Below are 27,929 nucleotides of genomic sequence, written 5' to 3' on the forward strand. Positions count from 1 at the left end.
GTTGCAGTTGTTTGACTGTGAGAAGGGATGAGTGAATAGCTGGGGGGAGTTGTGTTTTGCTTTCATTTGGCTATCCAATGCCAAATTGTAGTAGCTCAGGATGATGTTCAAAATGGAGTGTAGGGGGAGATAAAAGACATTACATGGGAGGGAAAAATAAAAGAAATTAAAAAGCTAGGTCACTCTTAAAATACTACTTTCATTTAAGAAAAAATTAAAATAATTTCTACATTTCAAAAGAAAATTGTAGGCTGATTTTTTTTTTTCTATTCACTCCCTTCCTGCCCAGTGGAAGCAAATCTAAAAGTTTAATTAAATTGTTGAATAAGTTCACTTTTCCTATATAGTTTTGGCAAGTTTAGAACATGCTCAAAAGCCTTCATGGATTCCTGGGATTTGGCTCTTCTGAATTGAGACTATGCCTTTAACTTTAACAAGCAAAAATCACTATTCTGCATATGGCAATAGAAATAAGAAATAAGCCAATATAGAAGAAAACTACCTGAGTGTATTTTAATAATGTAATTTGTTTTTTTTCTTAGTGTTAATACTTTCAAACTCTAACTTCACTAACCTGAGGGTCTGAGTGTTCAGACTGATGAACTGAATGTACTTTACATTGCAGAAAATAAGAAATCATGAAATCTTAAATTCTTCCTTAAATAGATAAATCCTTTCATCTTAAGTGGAGCTGGCTGTTGAGGGCTGTAAGGACCAGACCCCCCTGTGCTCTACCCCCCCAAGCAGATTTGTGACTGAAACAGCTTCTTGGGGGGGGGGGGGGGGGGGGGGTTGAGATGAAAAAAAAAAAAGCTTTACATGCAGGCCAAAAATCTCAATTCAGTACCTAGCTCTGTTAGTGACTTCGTATGACTTAGTTTAATTTGTTAGAATAATTTAGAAAAATAAATGTCTCGGATTTTGTCATGCAATCGTTTAGAAATTTTAATACATTATCTCTTAACATGCCATCAATGTGCAAATTGTTATTTAATCAGTATTTGTTATTGTGAATAACTGTATATATGCAGAGATCAACAAATACCTGCTTCTGGAAAACAGTGAAACAGTGTTTCAGTATATCTGGAATATTTTACTGAAAGTCGGAACAAAAAACACCTCCTATTTAAAAAAAAAAAAAAATAAAAAATTCCACCTGATATCGTTTAGAAGTTAATTTGTTTAAAACACATTATTTCTATCTGACTCTCTAACCGTATCCTATGTGTTCATTTTTAATTCTCCATGAATGTTTTTTAATCTGGCTCTGTACTATTTGTGCCTCTAAAATTTCATTGGTGTAAACAGGGGTCTTTGCAGTGTGATAAATGAACTGTTGCAGCTGTCTGAGTAAGAAATTTCAGTGAAGTCTAAAGATGGACTTGTCTCTTGCATCTATTCTTTGGCAGAGAAAGAGGGTAATTGACGAGAAGTACAGTAAATGAAAGAACAGTTAAAACACAGACACACTGACATTATAATACAGTGTCTCATCGGGTGATGTGGTGTTTTGACTACACGGCTGCAGCAGGTCTATAATTTAAATGCCATTAATGGCACAAAAAGCAATAGCATGGAGACAGGAATACTGTAAAATCTCTGGGTCTGTGCTTACAATGCAGATAAAATAGCCCTTTGAACTTGTGATGCCAAATGTTGTCCCAAGTTACCATTCTTTCACAAGGAAAGCAGTTTTTGTTTTTGTGGTGTTTTACTTCTTCCCTTCCTCCTAGCACAGACAGACATTTTCTGTTTGGATCGCTTGGCTTGTGTCACTACAAAGATCCCAGGCAAAGGGAGGCTACTCGTGTTTTGCCTAACTCATGTCCCGTTCACACATTCAGTACAGAATCCGCTATTGTGATTAGTCATGACTATGTTTTCTTTGTCCTCGTTGGCTTTTGAATATACTTCTTTATACTTTTACTATAGTAGTACACAGAACTAATTTCATCAAAAGCTATGGTGTTTAGCTGTAAGAGTTACACATCATCCCGTGACTACATCCTATTTATATCTCATTTGTTTCCTGTTGCCTGTTGTAATGTTCTCTGCCTTTTAGACTTGTTTTCCTTTCCCTTACTTTCCTTTTTTCTTGTTCTGTTTTTATCTCCATTTTAAATTATAACTGACTTTGTTTTGCTTATTCAACTTAACTTGTGGGTAAGCTCATGTTTCTGTACCCTCACAGAAGCCAAATATTTAATGCACCTTAGTGTAATGTATGCTGTAATTGTTTGCCAAATTGGAGTGAGTCTTTCCAGAAACAGTTCCTGATCTTTGAGAACTTTGCAAAATGTGTACAATATGTTAATTGTGAGGCTTTTTTTTAAGCATGTATTTCAAAATAAAAGAAATGCTGTGTAAGTGAAACTTGCTTAAAGCTCTTGACCATTTCTGGCAGGAGACTTGTAATAGTTACATTGTTTCTTCATACTGATAGAATGCAAACAAAAGAATAAAATCTTTGTAGATTGCATTTAGGCTTCCCCCCCACCCCCCACCCCCCCTTTAAACTGGTTCATTGTATATAAGTCTGGTGCTATACCACATATGTACTAGCTGTTTCCAATTTTGGCTAAGTGACTGGGTTCTTTTCAAAATATTCATGCAGTGCTAGCAAAGTTTAATTCCAACTTCTATTCTGTGAATGAAACAAAACTAAATAGTAATTGTTAAAGGGATAGGTATAGGGGCTGAGAAAAGCTGTCCCCGTGGTACAAACATCACATTCTAAGTGTGGTAAATGTGTGTGTATGTATGTCTCTTCTCACTTAAGAATAAATCGTACCTAAAATTCAACATGTATTTCTCTGCTAGAAAATATGACCTGGATATACTTTATACTGAAGGTAAAGAGAAGTGAAGAAAAATAAAGCTACTGCATTAATTTAGAAAAATAGGATCTTGGCAGAACTTATTTATTGAGAATTACCTTTATCTGGTATCTGTCATATGTAGCTACTTCTTTGAAGTGGAGTCCTTGAAAACTGTGATCATCAGAATGGCTTTCTACTGATCCTGTGCATCCACATGACTCAGATTCTTCTAAAATCTAGTACTAGAATGTGAAAAAAGAGATCTTACAACTGCTTCAGTTTTGGAAGGAGTCTTAATCAGAACAGTCAATAAAATGCAAAAAGATACATCAGCTAAGTGAAAGCAATTGTCTGTGTTTATTCCCATCTGAATACTAGTGAAGAGATTTCACTTAAAGCACTATGCATGGCTACTACAATGAGTACTTTTTGATTTTGTCAGGGGGCAGAGGGGGATTCTTCAAAGAAGTGTTTAGTAGCTCTAAATAAAGTTTTTATCAGACAATCCAAGAATTTTAACTAGAAATTATGACTGTGAATTATAAATTCTGGAAGGTTAAGTTTTCTCTACTTAAAACAGCAAATGCAACAGATCTAACCCTGGAGTACGTTGGGCAACTGCACCACTTCTATCATCTCTTGTAGATGTTGTTTTCTTTCTTATCATTATTTGGAAGTGTCATAAATAAAATATCAAAATTCTGGCTCTTGAGGTATAAGTATTGAGGAAACGTGTTTTCCCTATATCTCCTCTTCCTATATTTACTGCTAGTTTCTTCTTTTTCTGCCCTGCCAATGTACTAATATTTCATTGTTGTTACAAGTTGTCTTTCTGATTGATAATGCAACAGAAATCATGCAAAGAGAAATGAGATTATTTTTTTGTATTTTCAGTTCCACTGTACATTTATTTCCTTGCTATCTCAAAGGAATCATTACTTATGAAATCCTTTAGTGTGACTGCACTTTCTCACTATAGTTAGTCACAGTGATTAAGGCAACCTATTATGTACCCACTATTGAAAAAACAGCAGCTCAAATAACTAGAGGCCTCCAACTTCTTGTGCTGAACTTCCCAGATTCAGTATTCTGCAAATACTTGTATGCATGTGTCTGTGCACGTAATGCAGGATTTATCTTGTACTATTTACGTAGATGTGCATCCTCCAAGTGTGAATTTCGGGTAAACTTTTGCTGCTTTAATTTCTACTATGTCTTTCCATGTAAGATAACAATGACAGGAAATGCCTCTACTGTAAATGTATATTTTACATATGTCAATTAGTGAAAATAGTGTTGAAGAGGACTATCTACTTTCAGAATTATTACAATTTTGTTTGTGACTTTGGAAAAAATGATGATTTCCTTGCTCCCTTGTCACAAAAGCTTGGCATGACAGGCTAGGAATTCTTTCTGCTTGATCATGAAAGCCATAGGAAACTAGAATTTACCTAGAACTTAATCACCTATGCTGACATCTCCTTTAAGTTAGTGAAAGTGTATGTAGGAATAGTAAGAGTCAGGAAGAGTTTAAGGGTGTTGTAATAACTGCTCACAAACCAAATTATGAATACCTGTGAGGGATCACAGACTTTGAAAGAAATGTCCAGTGTTTTAATATTATAGGCATAATCTTCATGTCTCCAAGTTGCAACATGTTCTAGTAGGAAACAGGGGAAATGATAGAAAAATTTGCAGCATATTTGCATCACTTTCTGCCACTTAATGTTCTTCATAATGCTCAGAGGGATGTGGCATAAGTACCAGATGATTTTTAAGAACAGAACTTTGAAAATAAAAATATTAGAATGTTTCAGAAATTATTATATGTTTGCCCATGTTAAATTATTAACAGATTTGAAACTATCAGCTTGATTAGCACAGAAGCAGTATTCTGATTTCTTTATCAGCATAATTTGTGCGCTCTCAGAAAATACATACTTCATGGAGATGGACTGGTGCTGATCTCATAACTGTAATATTGTTACTGATACTGCTTCAAAGACTCTGAATGGGAGATGGATTTATGATCTTTCATGTTGCATCTCCTCCTTTTCTGTACTCTGAAAACTATTGTAACAGCATAATTAGCAGGAAAATTAATCAGTGGCTGAAAGAAGTGGAAAAATAAATACAAAGAAAACAAAAAACCTCAGGGATTAACTACCAATTTAGTTAAGAGTTTTTGGAGATGCTAGGATGGTGTGCATGCACTTCACACAGAATAGACAGGTAGTATTTAAGTAGCCTCTAGTGCCTACAGTCCTGTGGGAATCTGTGAAGCCAAATGAGCAGTAATGTAGCAGTTGTGTGATTTACCTGCACAGAAGAGAAAAATGTGTAAAGGTGTGCATGTGCATGGGTGTTAGTAAAAGCCAGAGAGGGCATGACAGCTGTTATGGTAATAAGTTCATCTTACCTGGATTCATTTACTTGCCATGGATCAAGGTTGCAAGTGTTCACTTCCCTGTCATATAACAGAATTCAGCTGAAGAGAAATGAGTAATTTTTCTTGCACTTGTTGCCACAAAGCCTCTGTGAGGAATAACATAAAATCTAAGCATGACTTGATGTAAGTAATAGCTAGCATTTTCCCAAATTGTTTTTAAAATAAAATCAGAACATGAATTAGTGAAAAAACTCTTCTTAGTAGCAGGTTTGGTAAAATCAGTGTTAGGTATAATACTATTTTTCTACTTAAGAAATAAATTTTGAAATTGAAGGGAACTATTCTTCATGCTCAACTGGATTTTAAACATAGAGTGAACATGAACAATTTCTCCATGTCATACAAGCACATTATACACTTAAATAATTTTTCCTAATAAGTGCCTTATGCAAGTAATTCCTTCAGTAACCAAAATTGTTGTTACTTTTCTGCTCAAAGTCCTGAGTAACTTCTGTAACAATTAAGACCCTGAGGAGAGCACTTACTGATAGTCCCAGTTATCCTCACAAGCAGAATTCCAGATGTTCCTGTTTTGTTGTATGGAGTGGTTCTGTAATTGTTTGACAGCAAGGTTATGATTTGGCTATCTGATAATGTTGTATCTGTTGAAATACTTTCACTGTGGTTGTAGTGATGTGTATATACAGTATGAAAGAAACTATATTATAGATTGCAGTCTTTAAATGCATCCATATTGCTCAAGTGAGTGCAAGAAGCACTTGTATTTGAGGATATAGTAATGGAATCTTGAATCCCATGTAAGGGTGTGTGCGTGTGGAATTAGCTGTTGTCTAACGCAGCATATAAGGTAACATAGCCAATGATTTGAACTTGCCATTCATAGAATCATTTAGGTTGGAAAAGACCTTTACAATTGAGGTCCAACTCAGTTAGCATTGCCAAATCCACCACTAAACCATGTCCCTAAGCACCATGTCTACATGTCGTTTTAATATCTCCAGGGATGGTGACTCAACTTCTTCCCTGGGCAGCCTGTTCCAATGCTTGACAACCCTTTTGGTGAAAAAGTTTTTCCTAATATCCAATCTAAACCTCCCCTGCTGCAACTTGAGACCATTTCCTCTTGTTCTATCATTTACTTGGGAAAAGAGACTGACACCCACCTCACTACAACCTCCTCTAAGGTAGTTGTAGAGAGAGACAAAATATCCTCTGAGTCTCCTTTTCTCCAGGATAAACAACCCCTGTTCCCTCAAGTGGTCCTCATAGGGCTTGTTCTCTAGACCTGTCACCATCATGCTACCTGCTTTAGTGATAATTAGAGCAACACCATAGGGTGTGTGTTTGATGACGAGATCAACATGACCTGGCAGTGTGTGCTTGCAGCCCCAAAAGTCAACCATATCTTGGGTTGCATTAAGAGAAGTGTGGCCAGCAGGTTGAAGGAGGGGTTTCTCCCCTTCTGCTCTCATGAGACCCCACCTGCAGTGCTGTGTCCAGCTCTGGGGCCCCCAACATCAGAAGGACATGGACCTGGTGGAGCAGGTCCAGAGGAGGCCATGAGGATGCTCAGGGGGCTGGAACACCTCCCCTGTGAGGCCAGGCTGAGAGAGTTGGGGGTGTTGGAAAGGTCGGGAGGGACTCTTTATCAGGGAGTGGTGGGATAGTACGAGGGGTAATGGTTTTAAACTAAAAGAAGGTATATTTAGATCAGATATGAGGAAGAAATTCTTCCCTGTGAAGGTGGTGAGGCACTGGCCCAGGGTGCCCAGAGCAGCTGTGGCTGCCCCCTCCCTGGCAGGGTTCCAGGCCAGGTTGGAGGGGGCTTGGAGCAACCTGGTCGGGTGGAAGGTGTCCCTGCCCGTGGCAGGGGTTTGGAACTAGATGGTCTTTAGGGTCTCTTCCAACTCAAAAAATTCCATGATTTTATGATTATATTGCATATATAGAGGGGAAGAAGAAAGACCCATTTATGGAATTGTTTCTAGATGTTCAGCTCTGGTGTTTCTCTCACTGTTTCAATGAGGCTGTTTTTATAGGACACTAAAAGCTTAACAAAGCTTGGATTCATTAAAACTAAAGAATGTGAGAAAAACTTCAGTTGTGGTTATCCCCATCTTTTTGGTATTCTTTAAAAATATATTAACGACTGAATGTGTATGTGTTCAAATTTCTTGAACGTGTTCACGACTGAGATGGGGGCGGATTCTGGATTACTTCCACAGTTATTGAATTAAATGCTGTGGATATTCTGAGAGTTATCTTGGTTTAAATCACTACAGATCATTTAAATGATTTTAAATGCAATAGCAAGAAGTTGATCAAGGGCAGAAAACATCTCAGGTACGAGCTGTAACTGCCACTTGTGGCAGAAGAATTACCACCAAACATTAATTTATTTTCTATTCCCAAATGCTGTGTGGCCACTTTGCCTAATCTGTTTAGCCTGAAATTTTTTTTTTTTTTTTTTTTTTTACAAGATGTAGCAAAACAGGGCCTTGATTTCTGGTGATGATGATGTATTATTGTAATATAAAATTGCAGTCAAGATATAGTATACTGTTGACAGTTACAGCTCTTTTAGGATGAGAAAAATGGAGATGATGATTCTCAGATCCCTAGAATCCTACGTTGTTAGTGAAAGACTGGAGGGACTAACATGGGCTTAGGAGTATGGAGAAAAGGATCTTCTCTCCCTTCTGGGCATGTAGACTTCACTATTCACTTTGCTTTGTGGTCTAGGTTTATTACTAAATGCTCAAGCAAGCCTGGAGGCATTTCCTAAATGAGGCTGCAACTGTATAGCTTTTAAACACAATTAGTCCTGTTTTCTGCATACTGCATCAATTATAATGGAGTTTACTTGGCTATGTGAGAAAGGAAGGTGTGGGGGTTCATGAAACCAGACCCCTTCTTTCCCCACAGTGTGGTGGAACAGCTGCATCTTAATGTGGCCCTTTGGCAGCAGCATGTACTGCTTCAGATTCTTAAAAGGGGGGCTGCTGGAAAAAAAAAAAAAAAAAAGTAAAATCATTTCAACAGCAGAGAAATGATAGTTTACACCACCTGATGTAAGACTCCTTCACAGTAGAAAAAATACTGAACTGGGCTGTGCTTTGTGTAATACTGACATGATAGTTTGGTCCAGTATGTTTCTTCCACACAGCAATCTTCTGAGGCTTGTTGTCTTCTGTATAACATAGACTTGAGAGAAAGCAGTCCTATCACAACTATTACTAATACTAAAAAAAAAGTGCCTGAAGAAAATTGCTCTTCACAGGAATAAGAACAAATTAAAATGTATTTAACAAAGCAGTAAAACTGATATGTTACCATTTAAAAAAGTAACAACAATGAAGACAAAACACCTAAGAACCACCTTAAGGAAAACCCCCTTTGTTAGGTTACAAGCACAAGGAAACTGTTGGCCTGTTTTGAACAGCAGTGTTTTTATAACATGCTTTTGTTGGATCACAACCTTCTCTCTTTTCTCTGCTTGATCTAAAAGTCCAACTGTGTTAATTTAACAAATTAGTATAATGCATTAAGCTTGTAATATGATTAAAGGTATTACTAGAACTTTATAGAAAGAATGTTTTTTTCTCATTCTGTTAGGAGTTTTCCCCTGCAATTGCAGATGTATACAAAACTGTAACTATATCTGGTTGAAAATTTAATTGATTTTTTTATTTTCCCCCTGTGGGGAAAATGGAAGATGTTTTGAAGAATTATACTTTTCAGTGGACATTTCTGGGAAGGCCTTTTGCATGAGGAAAAGAAAAAAGACCCATTGCTATCCCAGAATGGTTGATAGCCTGGTGGTTTTGGTGTGCCTCTGGAATGTCAGAGCTCTGTTATTGTTGGAGAAGGGCCTGGAAACCTGGGTTTCCGATACTCTGTGTAAAATGATCAGACTCTGTCTTGGTTATCAGACTACTATCCATCTGGAAAGTGATGATGCTGCCTAGTTTTTCTCCTCCTCTTTTTTTTGCTATAACCTCCTTTCCCCAAATGAAAATGAGAATAATATAGACATACCTGTCTTTAACACAGAATAAAAAATTGCAAAATCTCTTTTTCTCTGAGAAATAGATGTTCTTTTCTAATCAGTCTTAACAATGGATTTATGCATTACTGTTCATGTTGTCTACTAAAGAAAAAACTAGAATACTGATATAGAGCTTGTCCTTAGCGGTGAAAAGAAACAACTGTACATATATGGAGAGAAAGGTACTATAGCTGTGGCTGGAGCAATGGAAAATTCTTGCATTTATTCCACTGAGTCTTGCAAAGAATCATCTTCCTGTCTGTACACTTGTATATGTACTTAATATTTTGCTTTATTTATTCATAGTGAAAACTAGAACTAATGATGATGTGAGGGCTGCTTAAAAAAAAAAAAAAAAAAAGGGGGGAAAAAAAAATAAAGAAAACAGGAAAAAACATGTGAGGAAAAAAATCCTGTTCATAAAGCCAAAGTGACTCTTTATGGAAGAACAGAAAATAACCAATTTGATATATCTGAACCTCTCTTTTCCAGTCATACAAAAGCATGCGAAAACTTAGTTTAATTTTATTGTTGACTATTACAGCATCTCTTTTGAAGTATAAATTCTAACAAATCAGTAAAGCGTATTTCAAAAAGTTCAGCATGCATGCTAAGATATTACAGGTTATTTTATGTACTTGAACACAGGTATGTCTGATTTGCTTTAAAGCTTCTATCAGTGGGGAAAGAAAGGTGATGGTTGGATCATGCTCCCATAGGATGCACCTCATTTTCAGTACTTAAATATGTTTTTGGGTGTACTTCTGAATCATTACTTTACCAAAAGAAACAGACGTTGTTATCCATCTCCAGATGGGTTTCTACCTTGTTCAAGGGTTGGTGTTTTTCTTCTTTATTCTTTAAAAAAAGATAATTTTTAATTAGTCTGCTTTCCAGATAAGCTCCTCTTCATTTTTAGTTCAAGGGAATGAGATGACATAACACTGAGGTATATTTGATCTTTTTGAAATATTTCAGTCTTTAAAAACTTAGTGCTGTAACTTTCTCTTGAAAGGCTGCTGTGATATTCAGATGTTTGTTGGCTGGACTTGAAAGTATGCTTTGGATACTGTTTAGAAAAATCTAGTGCCCCATAAGTGCAATACACGATAAAAGGAAGTAATGCTCAAGACCTATTGTGTGTGGATTGCTGCAAACTGCTTTTTCTCCTAATGCTTTCAACTTGCTGACCTGGATAAAAGGTTATTTCTACATTTTATTCATTATCCATGTGTAATGCTTTATTTCAGGTCCTTTTTGGTTTTGCTTTGACCTGTTTTTACAGTTTTTAGTGCTGCCTGTTTAACACATGTGCAGTGAACAGCTGCACTACTGAGTGCCTGCAGATGTTGTGAGCCAGTATGATTTTTATAACTACCTCTATGATGTTCAGTCATGGAAGCCTTGATTTAGGAAAAAGAAATCATATTCAGTCATGGATGTCTTTTAAATGTCCTGACCTAGACCTAGAAAAAAACAGTATGGTATTTTCTGGCACTCTGTACTGAGCTGTCTGGGATGGTTTTCTTCTGAGGCTCCTAAACACATCAGATAAAGTTTGGAGCCATCCAGTAATTGCATGTTCCAAGTTCCTTTTCATATCTACAGCAATCCTGTTAATGTTACCTCTTTTAAAGCTCTTTGTTAGTAAATATCATCAGATAAAAGGCTACACACTCTGGATTTCTGCTCTGTAAAAGTCCGTTAAATAAACACAGTATTACCAGCTGACTGATTTCTGAGCTCAGTTTTACTGAGGGTTTTAGTGGGCTGTTAACAACTACAGCTATGGCTTTTTTGACTTCCTGATTTGGGTGGAATTTTGCTTATCAGATCACCTCTGTTTTCCTGATTACTTCACGTATGAACTTGGCCTAAAGGACAGCCATGTCTAACTACATTTGCTTTATTAGGAGTTCAGAATACTTTCTAAAATTATTTTCAGATCAATGGGAATTCCACTGTTGAAATAGTGGCCATGACTCTACTATTTTGTACCTGTACTTTGGTATAAGAGTTTAATATATTTAAAATTCATAATTGAGTTTCAAGATGAATTTCAGAAAGACAAACCTTAACCAGACCCGTATTGGTGTGCCTTATCTGGGAATTAAGTTGAATGTTAGTACTGTACCATAGTGTGTATATCTGGAGGGGGGAATTGAATGGTATTGGCAGTCTTTCACATGGGTGTGCTATGCAGTTGTTTGCAGGACTTAGTATCTTTGCATAGGTTTCAGCTGGGTTTCTTCTCCTTCCCCTGGAAAAGTGTTTTCTGTGGTGTGTCCTAGACCTCTTTCATTTCTCCCATCTCTACCATCAAATCACTGTATCATAAGTATATATGCAGGACTTTTTTTTCTTTTGATGGCAGTTGCTAAATATTGCTGCCAAGTTTGTCGAGTCAGAAATATAATCAACTCTCTACACAGAGTTTTTTAGAGCCTGAGATTGAGAAGAAAATAACAAAATTGGCACTGCTGGTGTAGTTGCAATGAAGTGTTTTCTAGGGGAAAGAATAGTCACAATAAAGCTAAGACTTGTCAGTCCTATTCTCTGTGCTGGTGCACAGCACTTTTTTTTTTTTTTTTTTTTTTTGTCCCTTCCTTGTGCCCTACGAAAAAACCTTGGCTGCAGGCCTCTCCAGTTTTGGGGAATTAGAAATATAAAGATTTAATATTCACTCTTTAAAAGTAATTTTCTAGCTGTTTTCCTTGCTAAGGTAGAATGGAAACCATAAGTTAATGATAAATGTCAACTAACTGCTAGACTTGAAAGAACCAACAGCTGGCTTCTGCCTATGAAGCATAGAAACTGCGTGGGAGGAGATGTGAAGAACCTCCTCAGATACCCACTCTAACAGAGGGACTGGGGGGGGGGGGGGAGACTACTGAATATGGGACTTAATCTTTAGCATTCTTTTGCTGTTCTCTCATATTCTTAGATTTGCAATAAAATTCAAAATGGCAATCAATTTGTTTCAGATAAATGTATCGGACAAAGGCCTTGTGCCACTTAATTTTCATTTCATGTAAGAATTGGGGCACTTAATTTGCCTGTATCAATTTTATGTCTGTAAAAGATTTATGGTATGAATCTCAAATATTTTTGAAATTTATTTAATGAATAATTGTTTGCAAAGAGCTTGAGTGTGTCTCAAATCAGATGCAACGTTTCAATTCAGCAATGTTATTAACAACATGGTCAGGGTAGTGCTGAAATAGCAGCACTTAAAAAATGCATCTACCACAAATCTAAAATGAGGGGTTTGTTTTGAGTACAAATAAACATAGGGGAAATAGATTGGCTGATATTCATTCATGATGTATAAACTGAGATCAAAAATATTCCACAGGTTTATGCTAATATAAATTGAGACAAATTCTAGGTTGGCAACACTGATCTAAAAGCTGTCTAGGCAAGGCAACTAACATTTCTTCTTCTAATAGGAAGTCCATACCTGCTGTTGAGGAAAGACAAAGGGTTGTTTTGGAGCATTTTTGTTGGTTTTTAAGTAATTTATTTTTACACTAATTCACAGTTCCTTCATTAGGTTTCTGATATGGAATACAATATACAGCCTCATTAGTCATAGCACAGTGACTTTAAACATTTTTTTAAAGATTCAGGGTAAACAGACTAGAAAATGAAGAAAGAAGTCTTTCCTGAAAATAATGACAAGCCACTTAATCAGTGTATCTGAAAAATGTGGTGGCAATCTGTCTGGTTTGTAATCGGAGAACTTTCTGTATCTAGATGCTGATTTTACTGGGCAGATGAAACAGCTCTCAAGGAATGGTAAATATTGCTCGGTATGAGAAGATTGTTTTTACATGTTTGATGAACAACTCTTATATACAAAAAAAAAAAAAGTGTAGAACTGCAACTCTGTTATTTCACCTGCTTTTCTTTTAGAAGTGTCTTTTATTGTTTACTGACAACTCCCACTATGGAGCACTTGTCCACAGTCCCAGGAATTACTATTAACTCCCCAAGATGGGGGTGGGAAATTAGAACTGGTGAGCAAGGGCTGGAAGGGTACCAGCTGGAGGATATTTGTGACAGATAAGAATAACAGGAAGAGAGAGAGAGAGAAAAAATGGTCAGCACTTTTGGCTTTTTAAAAGTGGGGTGCAGATGACTTGCTGTTATGTTTTTGCAATGTCTTGTTTCCAGACTGCTGGCTTAGTCAGCTACATCTTTAATTTGCTCAGTCTATAACAGCTGCTTCTGCTGGTACCACAGAAAGTGAAATTATAGTTTCCAAGCTTTCATTTCATCCCTCTTACCTATAATCCTCAAGTTCCAGTCTGTCTGACCACTTGACTAGGCTTTTTTAATTAGCAGGTCTTTTTGGGGGCCCTTAAATATGTTTTACATACACAGAAAAACTAAAGAGCCTTGGAAACTCTTGATGAGATGAAAAACATCCTGCTGGGAATATAAAATGGTGCATCGTGCCTAGAATAATTTCCATAATTGAGATTTTCATGTGCTGTGTTAGAAGAAATGACTTAGCTGGGGTCTTTTTCTTATGAAGAGAAAAAAAAAATATTTAGTCATTTAAAAATTTGTCTGTTTAATTCAGTCTCTGCACTGTTTTGTTGATTCCTCTGAAGAAGACTAATGGGTTTGGCATGAAATACACAGAAAGCCTGAGATGATAAACAGCATTCAAATATTTCTGTGCAATCTGTGGTTCTGAGGTACTTACTTGATTTGTCCAAATGAGGCAGGTGGAGTTCCGTAATGATCTTTTCATTGTACCTGAGGCCACTGTGCTGCCTGATCGTTTGGCTGAGGTGATACATTGTTAATGAAGTGCTAATAAACAGCATGATTTGGGAAGGTACACTATTCTGTAGAAAGCAGTGGCTCTCACTGCTGCAAGTATCTCAATGTAATCGAAGAAAACAGCTTGTTTTAATCATTTGCTAATTGTATGGCACAACCAACTAATCTCTGGGATGTACCTTGGAGACCTGATAACATGTTCCATCGACTTCTGCGGAATCAACACAGATGATGTTGGTCAAATTGCCCTCAGTTCACTTCATTTTCTGGTCTGTAGCTCTGATGATTTGTCTAGAAGACAAAGAAATAAAGGATTTTGTGTGATAGTTTAGGATATGCTCAACAGATTAGCCAATAATTGGTCTTCACATTACTCAAGGAAAAATTGTTAGTGCCACTATAAAGGTCTGAGTGTTTTTATACTGATTGTACTAATTATTTTCTTTGGATTTTCAGGTAAAATAGGTTGTGCCTCAAGTTAGCTCTGAGTGAAATTAGGTTATACAGAATACTAAACTGAGACACAGTACTGTGAATAAACCTTATATTTTCAATAATTTAAACACTATGAATACATAGGTCCATGGTATTTTGTTTCATGCTGTTCTAGTTTGCTGTTCTTATGAGATTATTCAGACATATAGAATGATAAAAATTTGCCAGAAAATTAGTTCTGTGTTTATTTTTCAGTGCTACAGATAAGTGTTGATAAGATCCTTCTCTGAAAACTCAAATATTAAACACTCATACACTGGTCTTTTTTCATAATGTAGTTTTGAATTCATTTTCTGTTTTAAAAATAATCCCACTTAACTACTCAAATACAGATCTAGGTAGTAGCCCGATCTTTATTGATGTACCATCTAACAATCCTGATGAAATCTGCAAAAATCCTGCAGTTTTTCAGTAGCTCTGAAACTTGTTCCAACCTTAGCTGGCAATGTTCAAAGGCACCCAAGGAACTATATAAATGACTGTCACCTGTGCCTGAAGTACAGTTGGTTAGGTGATGGGATTCCCCATTTCAGGACTGAAATGCCAGGGTTCAAGTGTTGAATATTTGAGTTGTTTGTTAAAGCCACTTTATTAAATTGGACTCATGTAAATAAGTCTAGTATCAAGTAAGTATGGTATATTAAATCTAAAAATAAATCTTTTCAAATCTATACTTTTCAATGGTCTAGTGATTACTTTTTGAAGAGCAAAATACTGCAAAATACTGTAATTCTACAACATATGCTTAAAAAGACTGGTCTGTAGTATTAACATTAATGCAGTTTTATGGAAGACATTTTGAGAATTTTGGATCCATCTTGTTTAGTTGCACCTTCTCCATTACGATTAATGGAGGAACATGAAAGTTTGAATTCTTCAAATAGCTTTGAAAAATCTCTCATTCGTTATTTGTCTATTTTACAGAACATGAAAAAAACCCCTGTCACCCCTCAGGGAATTAAAGCACAGTGCTTTAATTACATAATTCCCATTAATGCGAATAAATTTTATGCTAAAGACCTATGCTGTACCAGTGCCAACGAAAACATAAGTCTTCTTCCTTTTCAAACCCTGTGCCACATATTGCCTGGACATGAGGTCATTAAAGTGAAATTGGTTGAAACGACAGGTATTAGACAAAGATGCAATATTTCATTTTGACTTTCAATGACTTTTATAGGTTGAAATAATTCTAGGATTTGATCTTCAAGTAATTTTTAAAAGCATTCAAATACGAATGGTGTTAGCCGAGCAGAGGGAGGGAACAGGCCACTATATATGTGAAATCAAGTGATTATATTTTTCAACTGCTGCAAAGTTTCTATAATTTGATATGACTTGAGTTTTCTCTCAAAAGATTCCTTTGTAATGGGAGTCTAAAGAATGAGTTTACCAGCTGTATAAGAGAAAGCATGTTTTTAACTATTCATAAATCTTGTTTTATTTCATTTTCTGCTGTGTATATCTCACCTAGTTGATAATTGCAGCCCTTCTTTCTTTTTTCTTTTTTTTTTTTTAGCTCTGCTGTTAGTAGTCCTTTCAGAATTTGACCCCAGAACTAAGTCTCCTTCTCTTGGGTTATTTCTGGAAATCAGGCAATCAAATCACTCTTGATCTGTATTAAACTGCATTAGTTAAACTTTCTACAGGTGGAGTACAGGAACAAGTTGGGATCCACGTCTAAGAATTTGAAGGAAAAAAGAATGTATCAAAGGATCAAACTGGTAGATGCAGGCTTTTTCACATCTCTATATTGAGCCAACATTTAGGATCCCTTTATGCTAATGAAATGAAAATATGATGGTGGTTTGGTCTGGTTGAGAATGGAGACCGATTGGGAATAGTTGTGCACCAGGAGGATAGCATTTTATCAGAGCAGATCAGGGCATTGTGTGTCAGCAGGAACATGAGATGAGGAGGTGATGAGTGATGGTTGAATGGTAAAATGCATTTAAAAAACAAAAAAGGATTTAGATACTCTCTGACTATGAAAATTTAAAAAATGCCTAGATTTATCAAGTGAGAAGATAGTGGGATCGGCCAAAGAGATATGAAGAATAAATTCAGTGAAAAATAAATGTAAACTTGTAACTAAATGTATAATGTCAAGGTTTGTTCTCATCTTCCCTGTCCTTAACCTCAGATGTAATAAGAATAGGGTTGTTTCTCAGTATAATCTTTGTTTATTCATATATTGTTCTAGGCTATCCCAGTCCCTGTATAATGATCAGTGGTGATATCCTGAAGTGGTTTTATTAGTTAGTCAAAGGATTACAAGCCCTTTCTTCCTCAAGGCTATCAAGAGAGCATCCTTCAGTAGCAGACAGAAGGAGAGAGCAAGGCCTGTGAGGCAGTATGTGGGTTCAGAGTGAGAACTGTGCTACATCTTCATGGCCTGGGTCTGGGTGGGTGAGAAGATGCCCCAGTGTGTGGCTGGGCTGCAGGGAGTGGGAGGAGAGAATGGAGAGCTGTGCTCAGTGCCTGCTCTGCATTCTGCTGGGCAGGGGCCCCTGGGAGCCCTCTTGCAGAGAGCTCTCAGTGGTTGTATTTTACCCTCAATCACAAACCTGTCAATTCAGGGCACTAATCGCTATTTTTAGTGTTTTCATTACACAATGTTTTCTATGTTCTGTTTACACTGCATTAGTGTTTCTGATGAAAGACTGGAAGACTTGGGCTGAATTTGGGTGACTCTGCCACCAGATATGTAGAAACAGCCTCACACAAAAGAAAAAAGGGCTATTACAAGCAGAGGGTTTGTAAGAATGATGAGCAGTAATTACCAGAGCTAGGAGCATTTTGAAAACCTTACTGATGACTAAGCCTGCATTTTACACCTTTACTTCCCAAATTCCCAGTCTGATAGGATCTCATGTTATTTTTAACAGTAACTACCTTTGCCATTGAGTCCTAATGGATTGGAACCATGTTTAAAATAACTGATAGTTTCTCATCTTATATGATGTTATTTTTAATATCCTCTGTATCTTTAAATTATTGAGAAACTTGAATTGACCCAAATCTTCCCACCATCAGTTGCATTTTTCCCCAACTTTCTGACTAGTTTCAAAGAGAAATCATGTTCTTGCCTTTTCTTCTGCTCTGCTTGCTTGTGTTCACCTCGCTGCTGATCTCCTTGCTCACAGGCAGACCCATTCCAGCTCACTGATGAGTGCCAGTCATGATAGTGTAAGAAGCCAAAAGTAGTAAACTTGCTATGAAAAGCTTGCAAACTTGGAAGTGCTTAGGTGCCAGGGTTTTAAACTCATTGCAACTTTATTAATGATACCCTGGGGGAAGAATCTTTTAATAGTAAACAGATTGAAACAGATTTGAGCTAAAAAAGCTGTATTTGCTTTGTTTTGGTCGCATGTGTACTACAGCATTATCAGGAGATGATTTAGAGCAACCGCGGTGAACTCTTAGCTTGGATCATGTTGAACTGAAGGTTCTTCATGACTGAAAATGTTTTTCCTGCTTTGTGGGAGCTTCACCCCTCCCATCCCCTGTAGTACTTTGCAGTTTAAAGAGAGCTGTGTGTTAAACAGCATTTGTTGAGCTTACTGAATAATCAAATATGATTTCCTTTTTTTTTTTTTTTTCTGAAACATTTATTCCTGCTCTGCTTTTGAAATGACACACGTGCCAGCGTGCTATTCTTCTCCCTGGTAGTTTCTGCATGAAATCTATTTTCCTTGAGAAAATGGAATCTTTGTGTCTTTGTCTCCTCGCTAGCTTTCAGGCATGTTTTGGCAGGAGCTCCGACTGTCGAGGCACTGGAGAGGAGGGGCCTTGCACTCATTTGTCAGCTTTTCTTGCATCTGTAATTTTTGTCCACTCAGCAGTACTGCAGGGGCTTAAAAAAGGGGGAGAGCTTGTAGCTGTTGAAAGTCAAACTCTTGAAATAATTGCCAGACTGTAACAGTTTGGGGAAGGCGGGGGGGGGGGTGAGGGGGAGAACTAGAAATGTTTTGGCTAAAACCAGCTTTAGGTTTAATGTTATAGTAACTCTCCATTTCATGTAATTACATGCCTTATCTCCATATATCTGTACAGGCAATGGTACTGTGTTTATAGGTTTGTTTATGGCATGTTGATAAACTTTTTTTAATGGTGATGAAATTTATTTCACTGGTGTTCAAGATCTGGTTGCTTCCAACCAACAACTTAATTTGAAGCATTTAAAGTCTTCTCTAACTTTTGTCCTAGTCCTCCACTACAGTCTTCCTTTGCAGGCCATGTGCTTTCATCTCCTTGTGTAATGTAACCAAACAGAAATTTTTTAATTTTTATTTTTTTTTAGAAGACATATCCCTTCGTACTAAAGAAAGCGGTTTTCTTCTTCAGCTTTTTATGGAATATTAACGTTGATCTCTCCTCATTTCAGTAGGCTATTTAAGCTCAGGGCTCATACTGTGAGCTGTTAATTAATCAGTGTGACAGATGAAGAAAGTATCCAACTATGAAAGAAAACCTTAATTCAGTGACTAACAATAAGGATGTGAGCCCGAGTGATTTAAAGGATTTTTTTTTTTTTTGTGAATGTGTGATAAGGAGACTTAAGCTGTTTGAGGTAACAATGTTGTTTTCACTCAGTTTGTGTCTCTGCACAAACATTAAAGGGCTCATCAATATTTTGTCTTGAAAAGTCTAGACAGGAGTTAAAAGAGCCTCTCCTACAGTTTGAAGAGATCCTGTTTGCCATAATTAATAACAGGAAGCAAGTAAATAAGGCTTTACTGACAAATGAAACTGCAACAGTAAGGTGTACCCAGAAACATTAGCTCCTAGCTGAGAAATGTAGCTGAGGTCTGTTGGTTTTAATGTACAGGAGAAGATTGATGTCAAAGTGCATTAGAGCTTTGTTCAAGTCTAATTCAGTTATGTGATAGCAGACTAAAAGTCCAAAAGTAATGATAATGTATTTTAATCATTGAGAGTGATTCCTGACCTTTGTTTACATCTTTGTTATAGTCCAAGAACTCTTCCCCCATCATTATTTGAAACTCTTTGAACTCAGAAGATTTTCATGTTTATTTAAAAGCTACCAGAAGGCATTTCAGACATTTCCTGGAACAAACTGTATATATGTATTTTAAGAAGATAAGAAATGAAAGGAAACTTGAGGAAAAGCTTTTAATTTTCTTCCTTTTTGAAGATTGTGTTTTCCCTTCAAAAATGCCTTTCCAGAAGTAGTTGGAAACCCTTCCCTCCCCCTCCCCAGTTCCTCCTGTTAAAATGAGTTAAACAACAAAAGGGGAGTTAGATCCTCATCTCTTCTGTACCAGTGTAAAACCAGAGCAGTGCTATTTATCTCACTGAGCTGTTAAGGTCATTTCAGTAACTCCACATTGCGATGGCAAAACTTCAGTCTTGCTCTTGCCTGCCATACTTACAACTTTCTTTGGTTTATGTGTTACATTTAGGGAAGGGGGGAGGGAGGTTGAAGTAGGATGAAAAAGAGGAGGTTTCTGTGTGTGTGTGGTTGGGGGGGCGGTTGTTTTACTAGGGAGCAGCAGTGACTGAATGCAATATTCAGAAGCACTGGAAAACACATTTAACTCTGTGTTTGTGCTGGACCTTAAGTCTGAGCTTGTTGAATTACAGGGTTGGTCTGGCATGTTGACTATATGATACAACTGTGTAATACAGACTATATGTCATCTTAGTGCTGACCTTGAAAAGACAAGAAAAGTGAATTTGTTTCACTGATTCTTAGATACACTAGACAGTAAATTCCTACTTTAGCGATTTAATTTAGTTAACTACTAGAATTATTTTTTTTTTTTTCCCCTGTAGAAAGCCCAACAGCTCATCTAGTAAAAATGACAAGATAGGCCAAAATAAGCCTGTTTGTCAAGCTAATGTTTTTCCTTTCCTGTACATTTTAGAAGATTAACAGCTGTTGCTGTACAGGAACATGGTGATGAATACTAAATAGTCTGTCCATAAGGCATTTTGGAAGGAATTCAGTAAATTCAAAGAAGATATCCCAATATTGTATCCCGTTACTTCGTTCATTTTTTCCACTGACTGTAGCTAATACTGTGAAAGCAACAGACTATATCCAAAGAGAAGACACAATATTTAAAATACCTTGTCAGGTTAAAACATTTACTGGCAGATATTCTTTTACTGTTGACTGATTAAATAAGAGGTTTGAGCATATATACCTAACTTTAAGCACAGGCTTTTATCATTCAACTCAATGAGATTATATATTTCCATGGTTCATAATTGGACTTCTGTTATTTTCTAAATGCATTTCCCTCCCCTGCAAGGTACTGAGCTCTGTCACCTTGAATCATACATGCCAGAATCCAGCTGGATTTACAGCTTTTAAATGAGACAGGTTATGGAATATGGTGCTACTTGACACAAGTGCTTGTATTCTTACTGCAAATAAATATTTCAGATGTCACTTCAAATTACTGTAGTAATAGGAAAAAGTCAGAGACAATTGTTGAAGGTGTGATTTCAGAGTAACTCTAAGGTTTATGTCAAGTTTTTTCCCTACCTCAGAACTGTAATAACTACTGAATTCATGGGGGAAGTTTATTGTGGACAAAGTGCATTTTCTTTACCCCCATAAAAGTTACATTACACAGCAAAGCTTTGAAGAAAACTGAATTTTTCATTTACCTGGGACCTTGGAAAATCAAGTGTTTACATGCTGTACATAATAGATCCAGGGTTAAAAATTTCTCTAATGAAAAAGAAAATACACAAGATTTTTTAATAAACAATTTGAGTATCTTCAATATAAGAGAATTTTCATATCAAGCCTAATCTTTGTGTTCAACTATAGATGTGTGTTTTGCATAACTAAGGGGGAAATTTTAATGTGTAGGGTGGTTCTTTTGGAAAGAAAGGTAATCCATCAGCAGACAGTTTGAATTCTTTGAATTGTCAGATTGTACATTACTGGTATTCTGTGGATGAGTACATGTAGACTGATTAAATACATATTTCAGTGAGGTTAACAAGTACAGTAAATAGTAGAATAGTGTAAAATAAGGTTCCTGATACAAACATAGTTTAATCTAAACGATGTTAATATGAAAGACTAGTCGTAACAGAACCGGGTATTGGTAGCAGAATACCATATAGGTACTTAGTTTCCAAGTGAAATTATCTTGATAAGTAGCAGTTTCCAGGATATTATCTAGATTTCCTGTTTATTTTAAGTAGTATTGGAATTATCATCTTGTGCCTTTATCCAGAAGGATAAAGACTTTTTTATAGAGTATTAGTCAAAGCCCAGTCTCTTAAAGTTGCTAGGCTCAAAATGATTGTAGGTACCCTGATATAAGGTACCACACCTTTTAACACAGTATTTCGTTTTGTCCTCTAGGATTTTTAATTCCTTTGAGCATATTTTCCTTTGTATGTGTTTAATTGGACCCGATGCATTTCTTCTCCACCATCTTTATATATTTTTGATTCTCTAATGTATTCGGGGTAAAGTGAAGTTTATTTCTGATTCAGCAGTAGGCTCCTTATAAGAACCTTTACTAGAATAAAGTGAAGGAAACTGCATTTGCATTCAACTTCAAATATTAACGTTTCTAATTACATTCCAGACCATTATTTAAGTATTCTAAGGGTTATTTTTATTGTGCTTCACTTTAAGGTTGGAACTCTTTTATAAATCCCTTTAATTCACAGAAGCTGGGAAGCTCTGCTTATTTCTTTTAAGCAATGACCTAATTTTGGCACACAATTAAAAGAAGGTATTCCCATTCATCCTCCTTTTAAATGAAATAATGATTGTTTAAGTGAAAATACTATAAATTACTGTGAATGTATGAAAGTGGATGCATGCAGATGGATTACAACTTAAAGAATTTGCCTGCAATGTTACTTCTACCATGACTAATATTGGCCAGCTCTTGGGAAGTTCATCCTACTGTGTGCAGGAGCTCTCTAGGCTGCCAGTAAACAGTGCAAAAGAAAAAATGTTCTAGGCTACCAGCAGGTAATAAAAACTATGGATTTGCTAATAAAATATGTGAGTTCAGGTATTTAATTTTCAAAAGTGTTCACTTTAAAGATTCAATTAAAAAAGAAAAAGCTTTAAACTTTTGGGGTTTTGTTTGTAAAATATGGAATGGAAGATACCTGCTAAGGTTAATATTGTTAAATATATAGTTTAAACAACTATTTAAAAAAAAAAAAAAAGTAAAATTTTTTGTGATACCCATTTCAACCATCAAACTGACATGCAAAACTGTCAATCAGGAGGAAGTAATAACATGTAGTAAGGAGTTGGGGGTTTTTTGGCAGCAGAGCAGTAAGGGAATACTTGCTGCTATTATTATTTCTTGATCTCCTAGTTTAAGCTCAGACTCATCAAATATGTTTGATGTTCTTACTCCTTTAAACACAACTACCTGAATTTTTTTGAAAAGCTGTGAGATGGGAATATGTGATGATGAAACTGGATTTTTGTTCGTTTGCTTAAATGTTCTTGAAGTTTTTTATAACTACCTTGGGATGTGTCTGTACAGAAGCTTTATTTCTCCCAGGTAACCTAAATAAAATGTGACCAGTTAAATGAGTGGATTGTTTTCTTTCTATAGTAAAGCACCTAGAGAGACAGAATAAAGGTCTAGGATACTTTCCTCTTACACAGCTTTTTTTTTTCCTGAATGGGGATAATTTTCCATTCTCACAAACAGAAAATTATATTCTCTTTTGTAAGTAGCCAGCACTCTTTCTTTTTTCTGAAAGTTCCTATCTGTGTCAAGTATACAAGCTAATAAAAGATGTAGTAGAAGCCTTAATTTATGATACAGGAAGGGAGTTTTGTTAAATAAGAAATCTAGACTTTTACATTTTTTTTTGCCAAGCTCTGTACAGTATTTTTTCCTTGAGTAAAGTTAGTATATAACATGGGACTGTTATGGCAAACTTCTTCCTTGAGCTCATAAATCATATTATTCAACAATAAATTTTTAGTAAATAATTTTCTTCACTGTATGCCAAATAACTTTTGGGGGCATTCAGTGAGTTTTGCTTTTGAGTAGTATAGTATATAATACCTTAATTTTACTAATCAAATTAGCATATATAGAAATTACCATGTAAACGTTCCATGCCTTCAAGTTGGGACATGAAATAATTTTCAGTGTTTTTTCTCCATCCTGTTTTACTTCCAGAACTTAAATCTGTTCTTCACCTGCAATAAGGTCATAGTTGGGAGGGGAACAAAAACCTACGGAGGCATACATTGTTGTACACTGAATTTTGTTTGGTTGAAAAAATTTGGCTTTTGGTTCTGTTCCTCTATCACAAGTTGCCCCAATAACAGTGGCAGAACAGCGTGTGCCCTAACAAATGTTACTGCTGCTGCAGATACTATAGCCTGTTGCAGTGATGTTGGCTCAAGAGGTTTTAACAGATATTTTTAATACTTTTAACTGGGGAAAAAAAAAAAAAAAGTAATTCTGTATCCAGCTAAAACATTGTACCTCAAGACACTGAGTTTTGACATTGCAGAAGAGTGCTATTACTCTGCATTTTGCACGTTTCTAGACAAAATTCCTCTCTGCAAATACAAGTGGTACTTAGCAAACTAAAATCTGCTCTGTATTCATTTTGCTACTTTGATTGACTGTTAATAACATTTTTCTTCTTAAATGTGTAATTAGATATCTTTTTAGTGATTATTTCTTTAAAATTTTTATACAGGTCCTTCTGCCTTAAAATCCATAGAGAACCTTCTGTATAAATCTCCATCATAAAAAAAAATGAACAGCGTAAATTACCAGAATTCTTTGAAGTATGTATAAAAAGTAGAGTGTATTCAAGTTTTACTGATTGTTTTTTAATATATTTTTAATCTAGAGATGATTAACTTTGAGACTCCCATCAAATTAAATTTGAGCCAAGAAGAAATTTTAGTCAATCTCCACCTTATATTCCCAAACACAGTGCAATATTCTTGGCTTGAACTTGATTGAGGAAGACACATTTTTAAGTATTTGCATAGGTCTTAATCATAGAAACATTTCTAATTTAATGGGGTTTTGTCATTGTAAAGAAATAACTGTCTTCTGTTGGACAATATTATTTTTTATGATACTTCAATGAACAACCAGCTTTTATCTTGTGAGGCAACTTTGTAGTGTTAAAAAACAATGAAAGCGAGTCCAGTACATGATTCGCAGCGAGAAACTCCTTTTATGGGATTTGTCTTAAATATTAAGATAGCTCAGAACACATACAGGTTTCGTACATATCAGATCTTACCAGTCTTTTTTTTCATTCCACACCTCAAACAGATCAGTCTTTACAGATCCTCTCGAGCATTCCCCATTTTTTTTCTCCCAAGTGTATACCTAGCCCTCTTAAAAGATTTAAAATGGAAGCTGAAGGCTGTGGTAATAGCTAGGCTATTCTGCTGAATTCCTGTGAAATCTGGTGTCTTGCTCTGTGAGAAGTCACCTGCAATGCCTGAGATCCAAACAGCACAATTCCATGACTCAGAAAATGGCAGCCTGCCATAATTTTGTTAATGGTTGAAAATGCTTTTCAACAGGAGTGGCATCTCTTAAGCCTTGTTATCTATAATACTGTGATGAAGGTTTCAAAGACCTAGTAAAATGTTATTGAGTGTTCTTTGTCAGCTACGTATTTGCTTGGCTCTGGTCATGGGCAGAGCCTGAGAAGACCGTCATCTTGTTTGGTTTGTTCCAGGTATTGCCTGTTTTGTGACAGCAGTCTTCTGGCAGCAAAATAACTATTTTAAATGCAGAGCTGACTCTTATTCCTTTTCCTCTTCCCCCTCCCCCCAAAATTGCACTAATAAAAGTCTAAAAGTCATCATTCCCCTCCCTTGTATGAATTTGCATACCTCTAAACAATTGCAATTTTCTTTTAAAATACCGAAAAAGTAGATTTGGGTCTGGGATGTGATGTAGTTCTATTATTAAAATTAACTATTTCATCTGGAGGACTTGTTAGAGCATTTTTATATTTTATTAAATGGTTTTACTGGATATTTAATTTGAAAAGTTCATGTAAGTAGTTGTACTTATTCAAAATGGACTAAAAGCATTTTAATAGGAATTATGGAGTAGGTACTGTTGTATATAAGATTTATTGCAAAAGTTCCCCAGAAACTGGGCATTTAGTTTTATCTTGCACTGTTGACTATGCCAAGCAACTTTGAGGTACTTCTGTCCCAGTATATGAAACACTAAACTTAGTAGGAGGCCATGTTGTTGTTATGCTCGTATGAGGGTGAGATAAAGTAACGTGACTCGCTATGTTGAATACATGTGACCACCGAATGCTAGGTTGCTAATTTATATGAAGTCCTTCACATATAAAAATGAATCACTGTAAACCATTCATTGCTATTTTTTTCAGCTGACAAACTGATAAATATTTCATGACCACAGGTAAGCAGAAAACTCCCCTTTTCTAGCCTACGAAATTTTGAGTTCAAAACTAGTTCAGTTCTACATTAAATTTCAGCGAAATTTAGGAATAGTGAAGAGATTTGTCTAAAATAATCCATTTGCTGCTGAATGGGAAACAGCTATTTTGCAGTCACTGTGTCTGTTTTTGACTATAAATACCTTTTTAATCCTTAGAAATGTTTTCTGAAGTTTTCTTTAAAAATGGTACAACCCCACATGAAGTTTAACTTCATGAATCACCATCTTCCAGCTTGACAGAAAAGCTGATATTCAAAGACTGCACTACTTATGAATTAGGAGTCAAATATGAAGTGAAATCTTCTTACGTTTTTGGTGAGAAGTGGCACTTCACCCTTGAGGCAAACAAATTCACTTCAACCTACATGACACATCATATCACATTACTAACAAGTGCACTGGCAAGGCTATAAAATGAAATGCCACTTTTTGTTAAGATAAAAGTAGGACACATTTTTTTCTATTTCTGAAAGTTCTATTACTTCATATAGTTGCTTTTGCAAATGAAAAATGGCAATGGTCCTATACAGAAGTGGTCTATGAATTACAGAAAAGCAGCTTATGCTGAGTAGTGTGGCACAAGAAGATGCCAAGCATTTCATGAGGAGAGAATACAGCACAGTCATGCAGAGATTAGAGCCTACAGAATTTAGTTATGCTAAGTCTCTCATTCTTAACTAGAGAGGAGGATGAATAAAATATAATTATGGTTATATTTTTATTTTAGCAAGCTTAAGGAATACGGTGACCTTGCAGATGGTCAAGATACACTACCTGGACAAAAATACAGATAGGAAGAGAACATATGGGGGTTTTTTAGTTTTGTTAACTTCATATGTTTTTATCAGTATTCTGATCTGGATTACTACTGCCAGGTTTTGAGGGTGACATACAACTGTATGTATGATATACCATACAGAATTTCCTAGGTTTCTTTGGTATTATATAGCAGTGTGCAAAATAATCCCAATTTGCTTTTATAGTAGAATGAATAAAGGGAAATACCTTCCCACAGCCTGGCAGTCAGGGAATGAGCAAAGATGAGTTTCATATTACATCATTCTCAATCTGGCACAGGAGTCCAGATGAACCTTGGTCTCCTGGCTTCACCAGTAACTTGCTCTTTCATTCCCCAAGATGGGGAAAAGGAAGCTTTATAAGAGTGTTTCAATCAATACTAATAGGTTTTATTTATTAGCTATTTTAATGAAATTCTGGTGTCTGTTGGAATTGTGCTCTACATATGGATAAAAGCAACTAAAAGGCTCACCCATAGAGGTAATGGAGTGAATGAAGAGAATTTTGTTCGTTCTTATATAGTTTGATAAATTGCTTTGTTATAACACTTTTGTTGTTGTTGTTTTAATACCTTTGACATGATTTTCAAGAGTTTGAATAAGTGGAAGAAGAAAAACAAAATAAGACTTAAAAACAAGAAATAAGATGCAGAGAAGAATGTAACTCTAGCTCACAAAAGCTTTTGCTTATAATAATAAAGACTGGAGTTGTAATTAACTTTTTTTGGAGTGTTTTTCACTCCAGCTGCATGAGACAATACTCTGACTTGTAGTTAATACATAGACATATCTACTTATTTTCCTTTGCATTGCAGCATGTGTACTTCCCTAATTGGCAGCTTGCCATTTATATGTGGAAAACAAGATTGTATTAACAAGAGGGAGAGGCTGAGATTTCAAATGTCTGCAGTGCACAAATATCGTAGTTACATGAACAAAGGGAGAAGAGATTTAAGTTTTCATTTAGTTATTTGGATCATAACACACTTAGAGCCTCCTTAAGGCTAGCCATTAGTTACAAATAATCAAAGTCCAAGTTAGAACTCAGATTGCCCATACAATACTTCATATTAGGACCACATGTTAGTTTCAGTTAATGGTGGTAGCTATTTGTAGATA

At 35.9% G+C, this 27,929-nt stretch overlaps 1 long non-coding RNA gene across 7 annotated transcripts in view; it reads right to left on the bottom strand.

Annotated features, from left to right (window-relative positions):
* LOC116963498 overlaps positions 1–27,929 on the bottom strand; it is a 65,779-nt gene that overhangs the window by 20,722 nt on the left and 17,128 nt on the right. For 4 of the 7 annotated variants that reach the window (XR_004408209.2, XR_004408212.2, XR_004408206.2 and 1 more), the window contains exons 2-5: positions 13,992–14,362; positions 10,059–10,135; positions 5,239–5,354; positions 2,936–3,061 (exon numbers count right to left, since the gene is read on the bottom strand). This is a non-coding gene — a long non-coding RNA (uncharacterized LOC116963498). The remainder of the gene's footprint in view (positions 1–2,935; positions 3,062–5,238; positions 5,355–10,058; positions 10,136–13,991; positions 14,363–27,929) is intronic. The other 3 variants (XR_004408208.2, XR_004408211.2, XR_004408210.2) reach the window with 3 other exon arrangements.

Source organism: Tyto alba, unplaced genomic scaffold, assembly GCF_018691265.1.
Source record: "Tyto alba isolate M040663 unplaced genomic scaffold, T.alba_DEE_v4.0 Super-Scaffold_1000006, whole genome shotgun sequence".
Taxonomy (NCBI): Eukaryota; Metazoa; Chordata; class Aves; order Strigiformes; family Tytonidae; genus Tyto; species Tyto alba.